At 49.2% G+C, this 12,456-nt stretch overlaps 1 protein-coding gene across 1 annotated transcript in view; it reads right to left on the bottom strand.

Moving 5' to 3' along the window:
- Positions 1-1,833: 1,833 nt before the first annotated feature.
- Positions 1,834-12,456, bottom strand: part of RNF17 (ring finger protein 17) — a 3,010,943-nt gene continuing 3,000,320 nt past the window's right edge. Inside the window, exon 40 of the mRNA XM_078657063.1 lies at positions 1,834-2,282. The gene's annotated coding sequence lies outside the window, so the exon portion shown is untranslated. The remainder of the gene's footprint in view (positions 2,283-12,456) is intronic.

Genomic DNA, 12,456 nt, shown 5'->3' with positions numbered 1-12,456 from the left:
TCGTGCTGGTTCTGATGGTCGCCGGGTCCTCTGGTCTCGTCGCACCCACGGTTCTCAGCTGTGCTGTAGAGGCAGGTTGAGGTCAGAGAGGGCAGGGAGTCCGGGTCTCGTCGTGCTGGCAGTCTGGTTCCGGAGGAAGGACGTCTTAGCAAACCGCAAGATACTTAGTTGGTGCCTGCTGCTGCAGGGTGACTACTCCTTAGTCACAAGGGAGAAATCTTGAGAAGAAGTCTTGAGTTCCTTTCGTAGAAAGTAGTTTCAGGATTCAAAGATGATCTGATTTGGAACGGGGCCTGCTCCTACCTTTATCCTGAGAAAAGGGGCTGGCACGCGACTAAGTCCTGCCCTATGGGTGGGACTAGGAGGGGGGTGGTTACACCCCTCTCCTTTGTCCGGTCTCTCCCCAGCTCAGGGGCTGGTGTGCCCCAAGAACTGGTTTGAGCCGGCATATGCACAGTGAGCACCGGGGTGCCACTTGCAGTCACCTTCCTCTATAGCCCTGCCTACCTGGGATACACATAACCCTGTCTGGGATGGTGCTAGCACCGCCCCTGACAGGAAACCCTTTATCCAAGCCTCCGGCGCTGGAAGGACTCCCAGCAGCAGGAGGGCAGACTTGTGCCTCGGTGGCAGCATCCATCTTGTGGAGCTGAGGCTATGTTCAACTTTAACCGGGGTTACAGGTTACCAACATGTCTTCTCCCTCTAGAGGGGTGGAATGCTACCCCCGTCGCCAGAACTGGCGAGGGGGTAGTATTCCAAAGCGTATGACACCTTACACGACATGTTTAGATAATGTCAGACCAAAGTTAACATAAACGCGAGGATTATAAGGCACTTAAAAGTATATGGTCTGACGCTATCATGGAAACGGCTAAGGGATTGATCCCGAAAGCCGCAGACAGGCTTAGCTCATGCCAGAGCACCATCTCACACGATTCCAAGCACTCTGCCTTCAGGATTGTTATGGCCTGCCATAGGAGTGACTGATAGGAGATCTGTGGGCCCATTTTCAGTTTAGATATAGGTATACTATATCTAGAGCAGGGGTGATTACACCTCCTTGCCCCCAGCTGTCAAGCAGCCAGTTGTGTCTGTTTTAGTTAGTCAGCCCAGGGGTGGCATAATACATGCTGCAGCCCCTGGGAGACTTCTGGGTGCACCTCTGCCCTGGGTACAGGGACTTGGAGAGGGCCCAGTGCCAATTCAGTACCTGGGTACAATTTGGAATAGAGAGAACAGCTAGGCTGTGGGTCTGATTAGCAGGCCCACAGCCAGGGAAAGTCGTAAACCAGTGAAGCAAAAAGCACAAATCTGGGTGATCATAGGATTGCAGACCCTACTCTCCTACAGACGCCTTAAGATATTCTAAGTTAAGGAATTTGCGGCTAGATGTCTCTATCAGATAGACTTATTTTTGCTAAACACTAAATTACACTACAGATTAAACTGGTAAAACAAGCTGCTTAACACTCTTTCAAGATAAGCCTGAAGGCTGCTCTCCACAGCTACCCTTTTGAGAGCTTTCTACGGTTATCACAGACCACTAAAATCACCGGGTTGCCTGGATTCGTGCTGGTGCACGACTTGAATTAGTGCGAACCATATACGGAGTGTGATGCATGTAGAGGAATGCATTTAGTATGGCTGGTCATTTTACTGTCTCACTAACCTGCAGAAAACACTTTCAAAATATTGAAAAAAGTCTCCACTAACATCTCATAACCAAACACACAACCAACATGACGGATATCACTCCCAGTTTGGCATGAAATTATGGCCATTTTGTGACCTACAGTGTTTTAGACAATTATCTCACACTATATGGTTGAATACTTGAGGCTTTTATTGCTGTTTTAGAATTAAGAAATTAACAATTTATGAAAATGTAAGTATTTTGCAGCAGACAAGTGACTAACTTTGACATTATTTTAATACCACAACACATAAATGTTTAGCCTCATACATGCTTTTGTAGAGATATGCTGTAAAATCAAAACACTGGTTTATATCACATACTAGAAAGCAATCAAATTAACTAAACCTGTCCATTTTAAGCACAGGAATACTATAAACTAATCACACTTGTGTTTCAGTTTTAATGTATATTGAAAACAAACAAGTTAACTCGGAATCATAATAACAAACATTCACTGTACTATTTCTGTAAAGAGAATGCCCACAACTAAAACACATTAGTACACACAAATATGCTAGGCGAACAGTGCCACTGCACCCAATGAAAAGCTTTCTCCTTGTGAAATCACTGCTGTAGACACCACCTGCAATATAGAATTAAACATGTTCAGCTACAAGAAATATTTCAGAATGTCTTAATTTTGAGCAAAATGATTTTAACCTTTAAAATAACATGATGGTACCTTTCTGATGACTCAATCATCACTAGTCTGTCATCCTAACTTTTCTTTTGCAAAAAAACATAAAAGAGGATGACTAAAATGCAGATATAAACATTGATAACAAAATGCAATTTTAAGATAAAGAATTAAACGGTCTGTGGCTGCCTAAAAAGAAAAAGAAACACACATCATGTACAAATAGCGCCCTTCTCAAAGGAACAGCAGAAGATAATAAAAGAGCTTAATTAAATCAGGTAAACACATCCTGTAATAACATTAAGTAATATAGCCCAGGGCGCACTTGTTAAAAATGCTTATCTGTTAACAATGGCAGGATTAAAGACCTTCTCAGGCTCCTGTAAAAAGTGCAAATCATGATAAAAATGAATCATATCCTGGGCTGAGTGATTATCACAACTGCAAGAGCTGCAGGTACAACAGTAAGAGCTACCACAAAGTACTGCTAAAAGACCATGTATTATATTTTTTAGGAAAATCCCCCTTTTTGCATGGCTGCCCCCCATTTGTTGCCTGACACTTGATGCAACTTTACGTGCTCTGGGTCCCTCCCAATAAAGTTCCCATGGCCTGTGTTCTTTACCAAACCTGTACCTTTGTACCCACAATTGGCACATATCTGGCCAAAGTTAAACCTCTTGTAAAAGGTACCATGGGTACCAAGGGTACTGTGGCCAGGGAAGGCCTCTAAGGGTTGCAGCTCCTATTGTGCCACCCTTAGAGACCCCGTACCATAACATACCATATCAAGGCTGCGTGTTTTGGTGCAGATAAACGTGAAGAGTCGACATGGCACACATCCCTGGGTGCACTGCCTACAACCCACTGCCTGGGGCCTAGGTAAGTCACTCCACTAGCAGGGTGCACTAGCCCACAGGTGAGTGTACAGTGCGGGTACAGAGGCATGAGCACTGTACCTCTACAGTATCCAAGTCCATTCTTAGACATTGTAAGGGCAATAAAGCCATAAAGAGTATATAGTCTGGGAGTTGGTCATTACGAACTCCACAGCTCCATAATGGCTTTACGGAAACTTGGGAGGTTTGGTAGCAAACCTCTCAGTACATTAAACCCACACTGATGCCAGTGAAGGATTTCATGTAAAATACACTCAGAGGGCATCTTAGAGTTACCCCCTGAAAAACAAGCAGAGCTGGTGTGGTTCCTGAATGGCTGCCCACCATTTGCTACTACCGAACAGATTTGTGGACCCCTGGGTAGAGAGCCTCCGCTCTCTGGGTCCAGAAACAAAGTTCACCCTGGGCAGGCAGAGGTGTCATGCCTCCTCCCCCAGGATCCGCTGGGTAAATGAAGATTCAAAATTCTGACGCCTTTGTAAGCTGTCCCTGCCTTTTGCTGCCCCCAGCAAACTGACTCCCACCAGTTCAGACCCCCACTTTGGGCAGGAGAATTGGCAGGAAAGCCAAGTTAGGAGGAGAGGTGTGCCCAACTTTGCCAACCCCTCCCCTCAGGTGGGGGAGGCAAGGTGAAGCACACATCTCAGTCCCCTCCATCTTGAAGATGAGGGGACCCAGGCAATTAAGGGGAGGTCATGCCCCCGCCCACTGAAAGGGTGGTATACCAGGGGTAGTACCCACCCCAAGGAGGGGACCCATTGGTCCTGACCGACACACCCCTTTAATGCCCCTAAATTTAGTATTTTGGGGGAACCCGAATCTTGCATCTTAAAATTCAAGGAAGAAAGAAGGACCGAAGAGCTGCGACGACCCAGGAAGTAGAGGACTCCTACTGCTTTGGCCCCAGTCTACTGGCCTGTCTCGACTTCGACCTGCCTACAGTGAAGAAATCAGTGTAGCCAGCAGCCCCCCAGAGCCACGAGGAACGCCCAGCACTCACCTTAAAGACTCTCCCGCCCTTGAGCACAGGTTTTGCTGCACAGACTCCCAGACCAGAACCCAGACGCAGGAGGCTCCGCAAATCTGCACCTGATGCCCCCGCCGGAGTTGGTGTCTCCCAACATGACTAGGAGATCTCCCAGCGATCCTGACCTGGGATCTGGTGATTTTCAACTTACCTCAAGCTACAACCAGATGCCTGAAGTCTCAATCTGAAGGGTCCCTCTGACCACGACTGGAGCTGTTAAGTAGACCCGACGCACAAGTTACTTACCTTCGGTAACAATATATCTGTAAGAAACAGTAGTTAGTATTAGATTCCTTACCTTAGAATATCCCCAGGCGTCAGACTGGATCCGGAAACTTTTGCGTAGCAGTACCCTTGCGCGTCGGTAGGCGTTGTCTGCGGCTCCGCGTCCGTCGTCGGGATAACGTCGCCGGAGTACTTAGACGCCGCCCTCGCGCGCTGACGTCAGTTCTTATACACAGCTTTTCCGCACCAGAAACGCAGAGCCATGATAAAAACCAACACTGGTGCCATGAAACTTGGACACTGAAAGGGGATGACCTTCACCCTAGATATCGGTTCGCAGAACGGGGAGTGTAGGAGAGTAGGGTCTGCTTTCCTATGGCCACCCCATTTTTTTGCTTTTTGCTTCACTGGTTTTCGACTTAATGTGGCGGTGGGCCTGCTAATCAGACCCACATCCCTGCTGTTCTCTCTCTAAATTCACACCATGTACTTTAGGTACATCACCAATTGGGATTTGGGCCACTCTTATGAATCCCTGTACAGTGTACTATAGGTACCCAGGGCATAGGTGCACCCAAGGCCTACCAGGGGCTGCAGCATATCTTTTGCCACCCCTTTCTGGCCATCCAAACTGACACAACTGGCTGATCACTCAGCTGGGGCAAGGTTGTGTAATCACCCCTTGCTTAGATATAGTATTCTTATGTCTAACCTTATATCTAGACACATACACACCTATAAGTCACTCCTATGGCAGGCCTTAACAATCCTGAAGGCAGAGTGCTTGGTTTTATGTGAGATGGTGCTCTAGCATGAGCTGAGTCTGTCTGCAGCTTTCGGAACCATGTCCTTATAGCTGTTCCAGGATATTGCCATACCATATACGCTTAAGTGCATTATGAACCTCGCGGTCAGATGCTAACTCTGGTTTGGCTTTATCAAAACATGTCGTGTAAGGTGTCATACGCTTCGGAATACTACCCCATCGCCAGTTCTGGCGACGGGGGTAGCATTCCACCCTTCTAGAGGGAAAAGACATGTTACTTCCATTAATCCCGGTTAAAGTTAACCAGAGCCTCAGCATCACAAAATGGATGCTGCTGCCACAGACACAAGTCTGACCTCCTGCTGCTGGGAGTCCTTCCAGCGAGGGAGGCTTGGACAATAGGTTTCCTGTCACAGGGAGGTGCTAGCACCACCCCAAACAGGCTTTAGAATTTTGGGGAAGGGAGGGCTGAATGAAATGAGACACTGCCTGGGGCACACAAGGTGTCCCGTGCATAGTCCAGTTCAAACCGGTGCTGGGGCACTCCAGCCCCAGCTCTGGCACGAAACTGGACAAAGGGAAAGGGGTGTAACCACCCCCTTCCTGGGTCCCACCCATAGGTGAGACCTAGCAGGTAATCCAGCCCCTAGATTTGGTATATAGGTAGGAGCTGAGTCCCAAGACTTTAGATTCATCCTGACTGAAACTGATACGAAACTATGGACCTTCGACATCCTCCTCGACGTAGAAGACTGAAGAATCTCCCTTGTGGTCAAGGAGTGACCACCCTGTGCAAGCAGGCACCATCATGCGCTCAACGGTTTGCTTTGTCTTTGCTCCTGCCGGAGCCCGAACACAGAGCCTGACAAGACCCGGACTTCCAGACTTCCCTCAGCCCTATCCACAGCCACAGCAAAGCTGAGACCCGTGGAGGCGGCGCGAGACGTGGGACTGGCCATCTTGGAAAGCCAGCGAAACGCTTTCCGTGCAGCTTCTGAGGCACCCTCGAAGTTGTGCATTGGGGATTGAGAAGCCCCAGCCCCGAGCATCAACTGCACCAAAGATCACCTCTCCACACTCATCGAGTGCTGCGTGGGGCCCTTTTGCATTTTCCTGCTCGACGCGTCTGTGAGAAGTTGGCCTGATATATGATGCTCACTAATTCTAGTGATCACCTTGTATCAGTCCAAACAACCCTTATGGTGATTGGTTGTAAAGTCAACCGTATAGACCAGCTATCCTAGTAGCGTGGACAATTGCAGTCTTTTAGGCTAATCTCTTTTGGCATGTGAAGCCAGCTGTTTTACCATAGTATAACCCCTTGAATACCAAATGAAAGGACACCACACAGGTTGTTATGAAAATAAACAGTCTATTTATTAATAACAACACCTCTGAACTCTTTATGAGATCAGAGGGCTAAGCACATGACAATACTAAAAAGGAAATACGAGTTCGCACAATATTTACACAAGTGCCTTAGGGGCACGACAAACCATATACTCAAAACAATGGAATGCGAGGAAAGAAAATACTGTAAGGAGATCCAGAGGCTGGAGGATCGGTGGGACTACGCTACAAACTAGGTAAGTAAGGAGCAGGAGGCCCACGGGACTCACGTGCAGAGTGGGAACTCTCACGCGGGATGCGTACCAACGTCTATGGATCTAACAGTTTACAAAGTTACGGATTCTGGACGAACCCGGCTGGATGGAGGGAAAACAACAGTGGACCTGGACACTAGGATAGTGGACACAGACTTCAGGACCTAGAAGCTTTAGTTACCTAACCCACAGGCTGCGGGTGCATAGGGCTGAAGTAGTGTCGGGTTTGCTGCGTTGATCCCGGTGATGCCTGAAACAAGAATTTGCTGGCAGGCAGCCAGATGGAGGAGTCCGGTGGTTCCAAGGATGGAACTAGGAAGAAGGAAGTCCTGAAAAGGAAGGGGACAGAGTCTTAGTCACTAGCCATTGATGGTGCTGGAACCAGGAGGGAACCAGGGGCTGTCGCCGCGTTCAGGTGAAGGAATGGTCGCTTCTCTCTGTAGCTGCGCGGACCAGGGCTGTTCTTCACGACCAGGCTGGAGGCACGAGCTGTCCCACGTAGTCTGCTGCTGTTGGCGGTGTCGGATCGTCGATCTGGACAACAGGCCTTGGCTAATGCAAGCCACGCGGTGAAACAAAGATGGCGTCTTGTGTGGACCAGGAGGGTCCGGGGTGCTTCTCTTTTACAAGGAAGCAGGGGCCAGTCTGGGGGACCAGACTAGCAGAGTCGAATTCTTCGGGTCGTCGTCTCAGAGGGCACAAGCCAGCCGGCAAGTGACCAGACAACAGGAAGGGCAGCAACCAGGCAAAAGGGCCCCACGCAGATCACGGGGATGCTGGGGGGCTGGGGCTGGTCTTTGGTGCAGGAGCTGCGTCGGTGTGGGGCTTCTCAGTCCCAAATGCACTCACTTGAGGAACCCTCAGGGGTCGTGCAGGAAGCGCTGTGCAGGTTTCTTCAAGATGGCCGTCTCCACGTTGCTCGTCGCACCCACGGGTCCCAGCTGTGCTGTGGATGTAGGTAGAGGTCAGAGAGGTCTGGAGGTCCGGGTCTTGTCGAGCTGGGTCGTCGGATTCCGGGATGGAAGGACTCTGCAGCAAACCGCACAGGAGCTTGATGGTGCCTGCGAAGCAGGATGGTCACTCCCTGACCATAGGGGAGATTCTTCAGTCTTCTGGTGTCCAGGAGGTCGAAGGTCAAGAGTTTCTTCGTGGAAGGTTGTCAAGATTAATCTAACTTGGAATGGGACCAGCTCCTACCTTTATCCGGCTAAAGGGGGCTGCACTACGACTAGGTCCCTCCCCTGGGTGGGACCAGGAAGGGGGGTGGCTACACCCCCTTTCCTTTGTCCAGTTTCCCGCCAGAGCTGGGGCTGGAGTGCCCCAGCAACTGGTTGGAACCGGTGTATGCACAGGGCACCTTGTGTGCCCCAGGCATGTCTCATTCCTTTCAGCCTAAGCCTACCCAATACACAAAATCCTGTCTGGGGTGGTGCTAGCACCTCCCAAGGCAGGAAACCCTTTGTCCAAGCCACCCTCGCTGGAAGGACTCCCAGCAGCAGGAGGTCAGACTTGTGTCTGTGGTGGCAGCATCCATTTTGTGATGCTGAGGCTTGAGTTAACTTTAACCGGGGTTTACAGTTACATACATGTCGTGTCCCTCTAGAAGGGTGGAATGATAACCCCGTCGCCAGAATTGGCGAGGGGTTAGTATTCCAATTCGTATGACACCTTACTCGACATGTTTTGATAATGCTATGCCAAAGTTAACATTTAACCGCGAGGATTATAATGCACTTAAGAGTATATGGTATAGCGTTATCATGGAACAGCTATTAGGACTTGGTTCCGCAAGCTGCAAACGGGCTCAGCTCATGCCAGAGCACCATCTCACATAATTCCAAGCACTCTGCCTTCAGGATTGATAAGGCCTGCCATAGGAGTGACTGATAGGAATATATGTGTCCATTTTAGGGTTAGATATAGGAATACTATATCTAAAGCAAAGGGTGTTTACACCACCTTGCCCCAGCTGTCGTGCAGCCAGTTGTGTCAGATTTGGGTGGCCAGCCAGGGGTGGCATAATACATGCAGCAGCCCCTGGTAGGCCCTGGGTACACCTATGCCCTGGATACCTAAGGTATACTGTACAGGGACTGATAAGGTGGCCCAGTACCAATTGGTAAATGCACCTAAGGTACATGCTTGTCAATTTAGAGAGAGAACAGCTAGGCTGTGGTACTGATTAGCAGGCCCACAGCCAGGGAAAGTGTAAACCAGTGAAGCAAAAAGCAAAAATCTGGGGTGGCCATGGGATTGCAGACCCCACTCTCCAACATAACCCCCCCCCCAAACTTAGGGACATTAAACTAACCTTGACCAGGTGAGTCTTCTTGCTCTAAGTGGAAGTACCTGGAGAGACCATCTGCATTACCATGGTCAGTCCCTGGGCGGTGCTCCACTGTAAAGTCCATCCCCTGTAGGGAAATGGACCACCTAAGAAGTTTGGGGTTTTCACCCTTCATTTGATTTAGCCATAAGAGGGGCTTATGGTCGGTCTGAACTTTGAAGTGAGTACCAAACAAGTATGGCCTCAACTTCTTCAGGGCCCAAACCACAGCAAAGGCCTCCCTCTCAATAGCTGGCCAACGTTTCTCTCTAGGGGTCAGCCTTCTACTTATAAAAGCAATGGGCTGGTCATGACCATCAATATTCAGCTGAGATAGAACAGCTCCCACACCCAACTCAGAAGCATCTGTTTGGACAATGAAAGGTTTGGAGTAGTCTGGACTCTTGAGAATAGGTGCAGTGCACATGGCCTGCTTTAGGTCATCGAATGCCTTCTGACAGCTAACTGTCCACTGAACTTTCTTTGGCATTTTCTTACTTGTCAGGTCATTAAGTGGAGTCACAATGGTTCCATAATTTCTGACAAATTTCCTGTAATAACCAGACAGGCCCAAGAAAGCTCTGACCTGTGTCTGGGTGGTTGGATGAGTCCAGTCCTTTATGGCCTGTATCTTGCTCTCCAGAGGTTGAACTTGGCCTCCACCTACAAGGTGACCCAAGTATACAACTTGACTCTGCCCTATCTGGCACTTAGTAGCCTTGATAGTGAGGCCTGCCTTTTGCAGGGCCTCTAAAACTTTCCTCGGGTGGATCAGGTGGTCCTCCCAGGTGGAGCTAAAGACAGCAATATCATCTAGATATGCTGCACAAAAGTCATCCAACCCAGTGAGAACTTGGTTCACCAACCTTTGAAAAGTGGCAGGGGCATTTTTCAAACCAAAGGGCATCACCACAAATTGGTAATGACCTCCTGGGGTAGAAAATGCTGTCTTGGCCTTGGCATCCTCAGCTAACCTGATTTGCCAATAGCCAGCTGTCAGGTCAAATGTACTCAAGAACTTGGCAGAAGCCAACCTGTCAATGAGTTCATCTGCTCTTGGTATTGGATGGGCATCTGTCTTAGTGACAGCATTGAGACCCCTGTAGTCTACACAAAACCTCATCTCTCTCTTACCATCCTGGGTGAGGTTTAGGCACTAGAACTACAGGACTAGCCCAAGGGCCCTCTGAGGGTTCAATGACTCCCAATTCCAACATCTTTTGTACTTCAGTTTTTATGCAGTCCCTGACGTGGTCAGGTTGCCTGTAGATTTTACTCTTTATAGGCAGACTGTCTCCAGTGTCCACCTCATGTGTGCACCAGTTTGTCTGACTGGGGGTCAGAGAAAACATTTGTCTGAAGGATTGAAGGACTTGCTTACAATCCTGTTGCTGATGCTCAGAGAGGCTGTCAGAAAAGACTACACCACCTACTGACCCATCATCAGGGTTCTGAGTGAGCAGGTCTGGGAGAGGGTCACTCTCTTCCTCCTGTCCCTCATCTGTGGCCATGAGCAAGCCCATGTCCTCCCTTGTCGACAAATGCTTTGAGCCTATTCACATGAAGTACTCTGTGAGGGCTCCTGGGAGTTCCCATGTCCACCAAATAGGTGACTTCTCCCTTTTGTTCAATGATGATGTGGGGTCCAGACCATTTGTCTTGGAGAGCTGCTGGGGCCACTGGCTCCAACACCCACACCTTCTGTCCTGCATGGTAAACAGTTAGGACAGCCTTTTGGTCATGCCAAGCTTTTTGAAGTTCTTGGCTGGCCTCCAGGTTTTTAGATGCCTTCTCCATGTACTCTGCCATCCTGGAGCGGAGACCAAGTACATAGTCCACTATGTCAAGTTTAGGCTTTTTGAGAGGTAACTCCCATCCTTCCTTCACAAGACATAGGGGTCCTCTTACAGGATGTCCAAACAAAAGCTCAAAAGGGCTGTAACCAACCCCCTTCTGTGGGAACTCTCTGTAAGCCAGCAGAAGGCAGGGTAAAAGGATGTCCCATCTTCGCCTAAGCTTTTCAGGTAACCCTTTTATCATCCCTTTGAGGGTCTTGTTGAACCTTTCAACAAGCCCATTGCATTGTGGGTGATAGGGTGTGGTGAATTTGTAATTGACACCACATTCCTAGCAAAAATCTGGGTGATCGTAGGATTGCAGACCCTACTCTCCTACAGGGTGTGGTGAATTTGTAATTGACACCACATTCCTTCCACATAGCAGTCAAGTATCCTGACATGAAGTTTGCACCTCTGTCAGAGATCGCCTCCTTAGGGAACCCCACTCTGGAGAAAACTCCAACCAGGGCCCGTGCCACAACAAGAGCTGTAGTGGTTCTAAGGGGAATAGCTTCTGGATACCTGGTGGCATGATCCACTACCACCAGTATAAATCTGTGCCCAGATGCTGTTGGGGGGTCCATTGGTCCAACAATGTCAATCCCCACTCTCTCAAAGGGAACCCCCACCACAGGTAGTGGTATAAGGGGGGCCTTTGTTGTGCCACCTGATTGGCCACTGGCTTGGCAGGTGATACATGAACGACAAAAGTCCTTAGTGTCCTCAGACATGTGAGGTCAGTGAAAGTGTGGGGCAAGCCTGTCTCAAGTCTTGTTCTGGCCTAAGTGACCTGCAAGGGGAATTTCATGGGCTACGGTGAGAAGGAAACCTCTAAGAGACAAGGGGATGACCATCCTCTTGGTAGCACCAGGCTTGGGGTCTCTTGCCTCAGAGTATAGGAGTCCATCGTCCCAATATACCTTATGGGCACCTGTAGCATTCCCTGCAGCCTCAGCAGCAGCCTGCTGTCTGAGGGGTTCAAGAGATGGGCAGTCTAACTGTGCCTGCCTCAAGTCTGCCCTGGAAGGTCCCCCCGTCCCAAGAAACTCAACCTGTTCAGGCTCAAGCTCTTCTAGGACAGTTCCTTCTGGGGTCTTGGGATCAGTCTCCTGAGAGAGCTGATCCTCCACCTGAGGCAGGGGGGAAGAGTCAACCTTACCCCTACTGCTCTTTCTCTTGGTTAGTGTCTGGTCCATTCTTCCAGGATCCAGCACTAGTTCAGCTGGGCATTTCTTGGCCTGTGACCTAGTCACAGCAAGGACATGTGCTGACAAACTTAACATTTCCACATGAGTCCTATACTCCACATCTGACCATAAGGAGGATTCCAAATCATTGCCCAAAAGACAGTCCACTGGGATGTCTGAACTAACAACAACCCTTTTGAGGCCATTTACCCCTCCCCAGGAGAAATTAACAAGTGCCATACTATGGG

This window comes from Lissotriton helveticus, chromosome 8, assembly GCF_964261635.1.
Source record: "Lissotriton helveticus chromosome 8, aLisHel1.1, whole genome shotgun sequence".
Classification (NCBI taxonomy): Eukaryota; Metazoa; Chordata; class Amphibia; order Caudata; family Salamandridae; genus Lissotriton; species Lissotriton helveticus.
The sequence above is the reverse complement of the archived record's forward strand: the minus strand, read 5'-3'. Positions and strand labels throughout refer to the sequence as shown.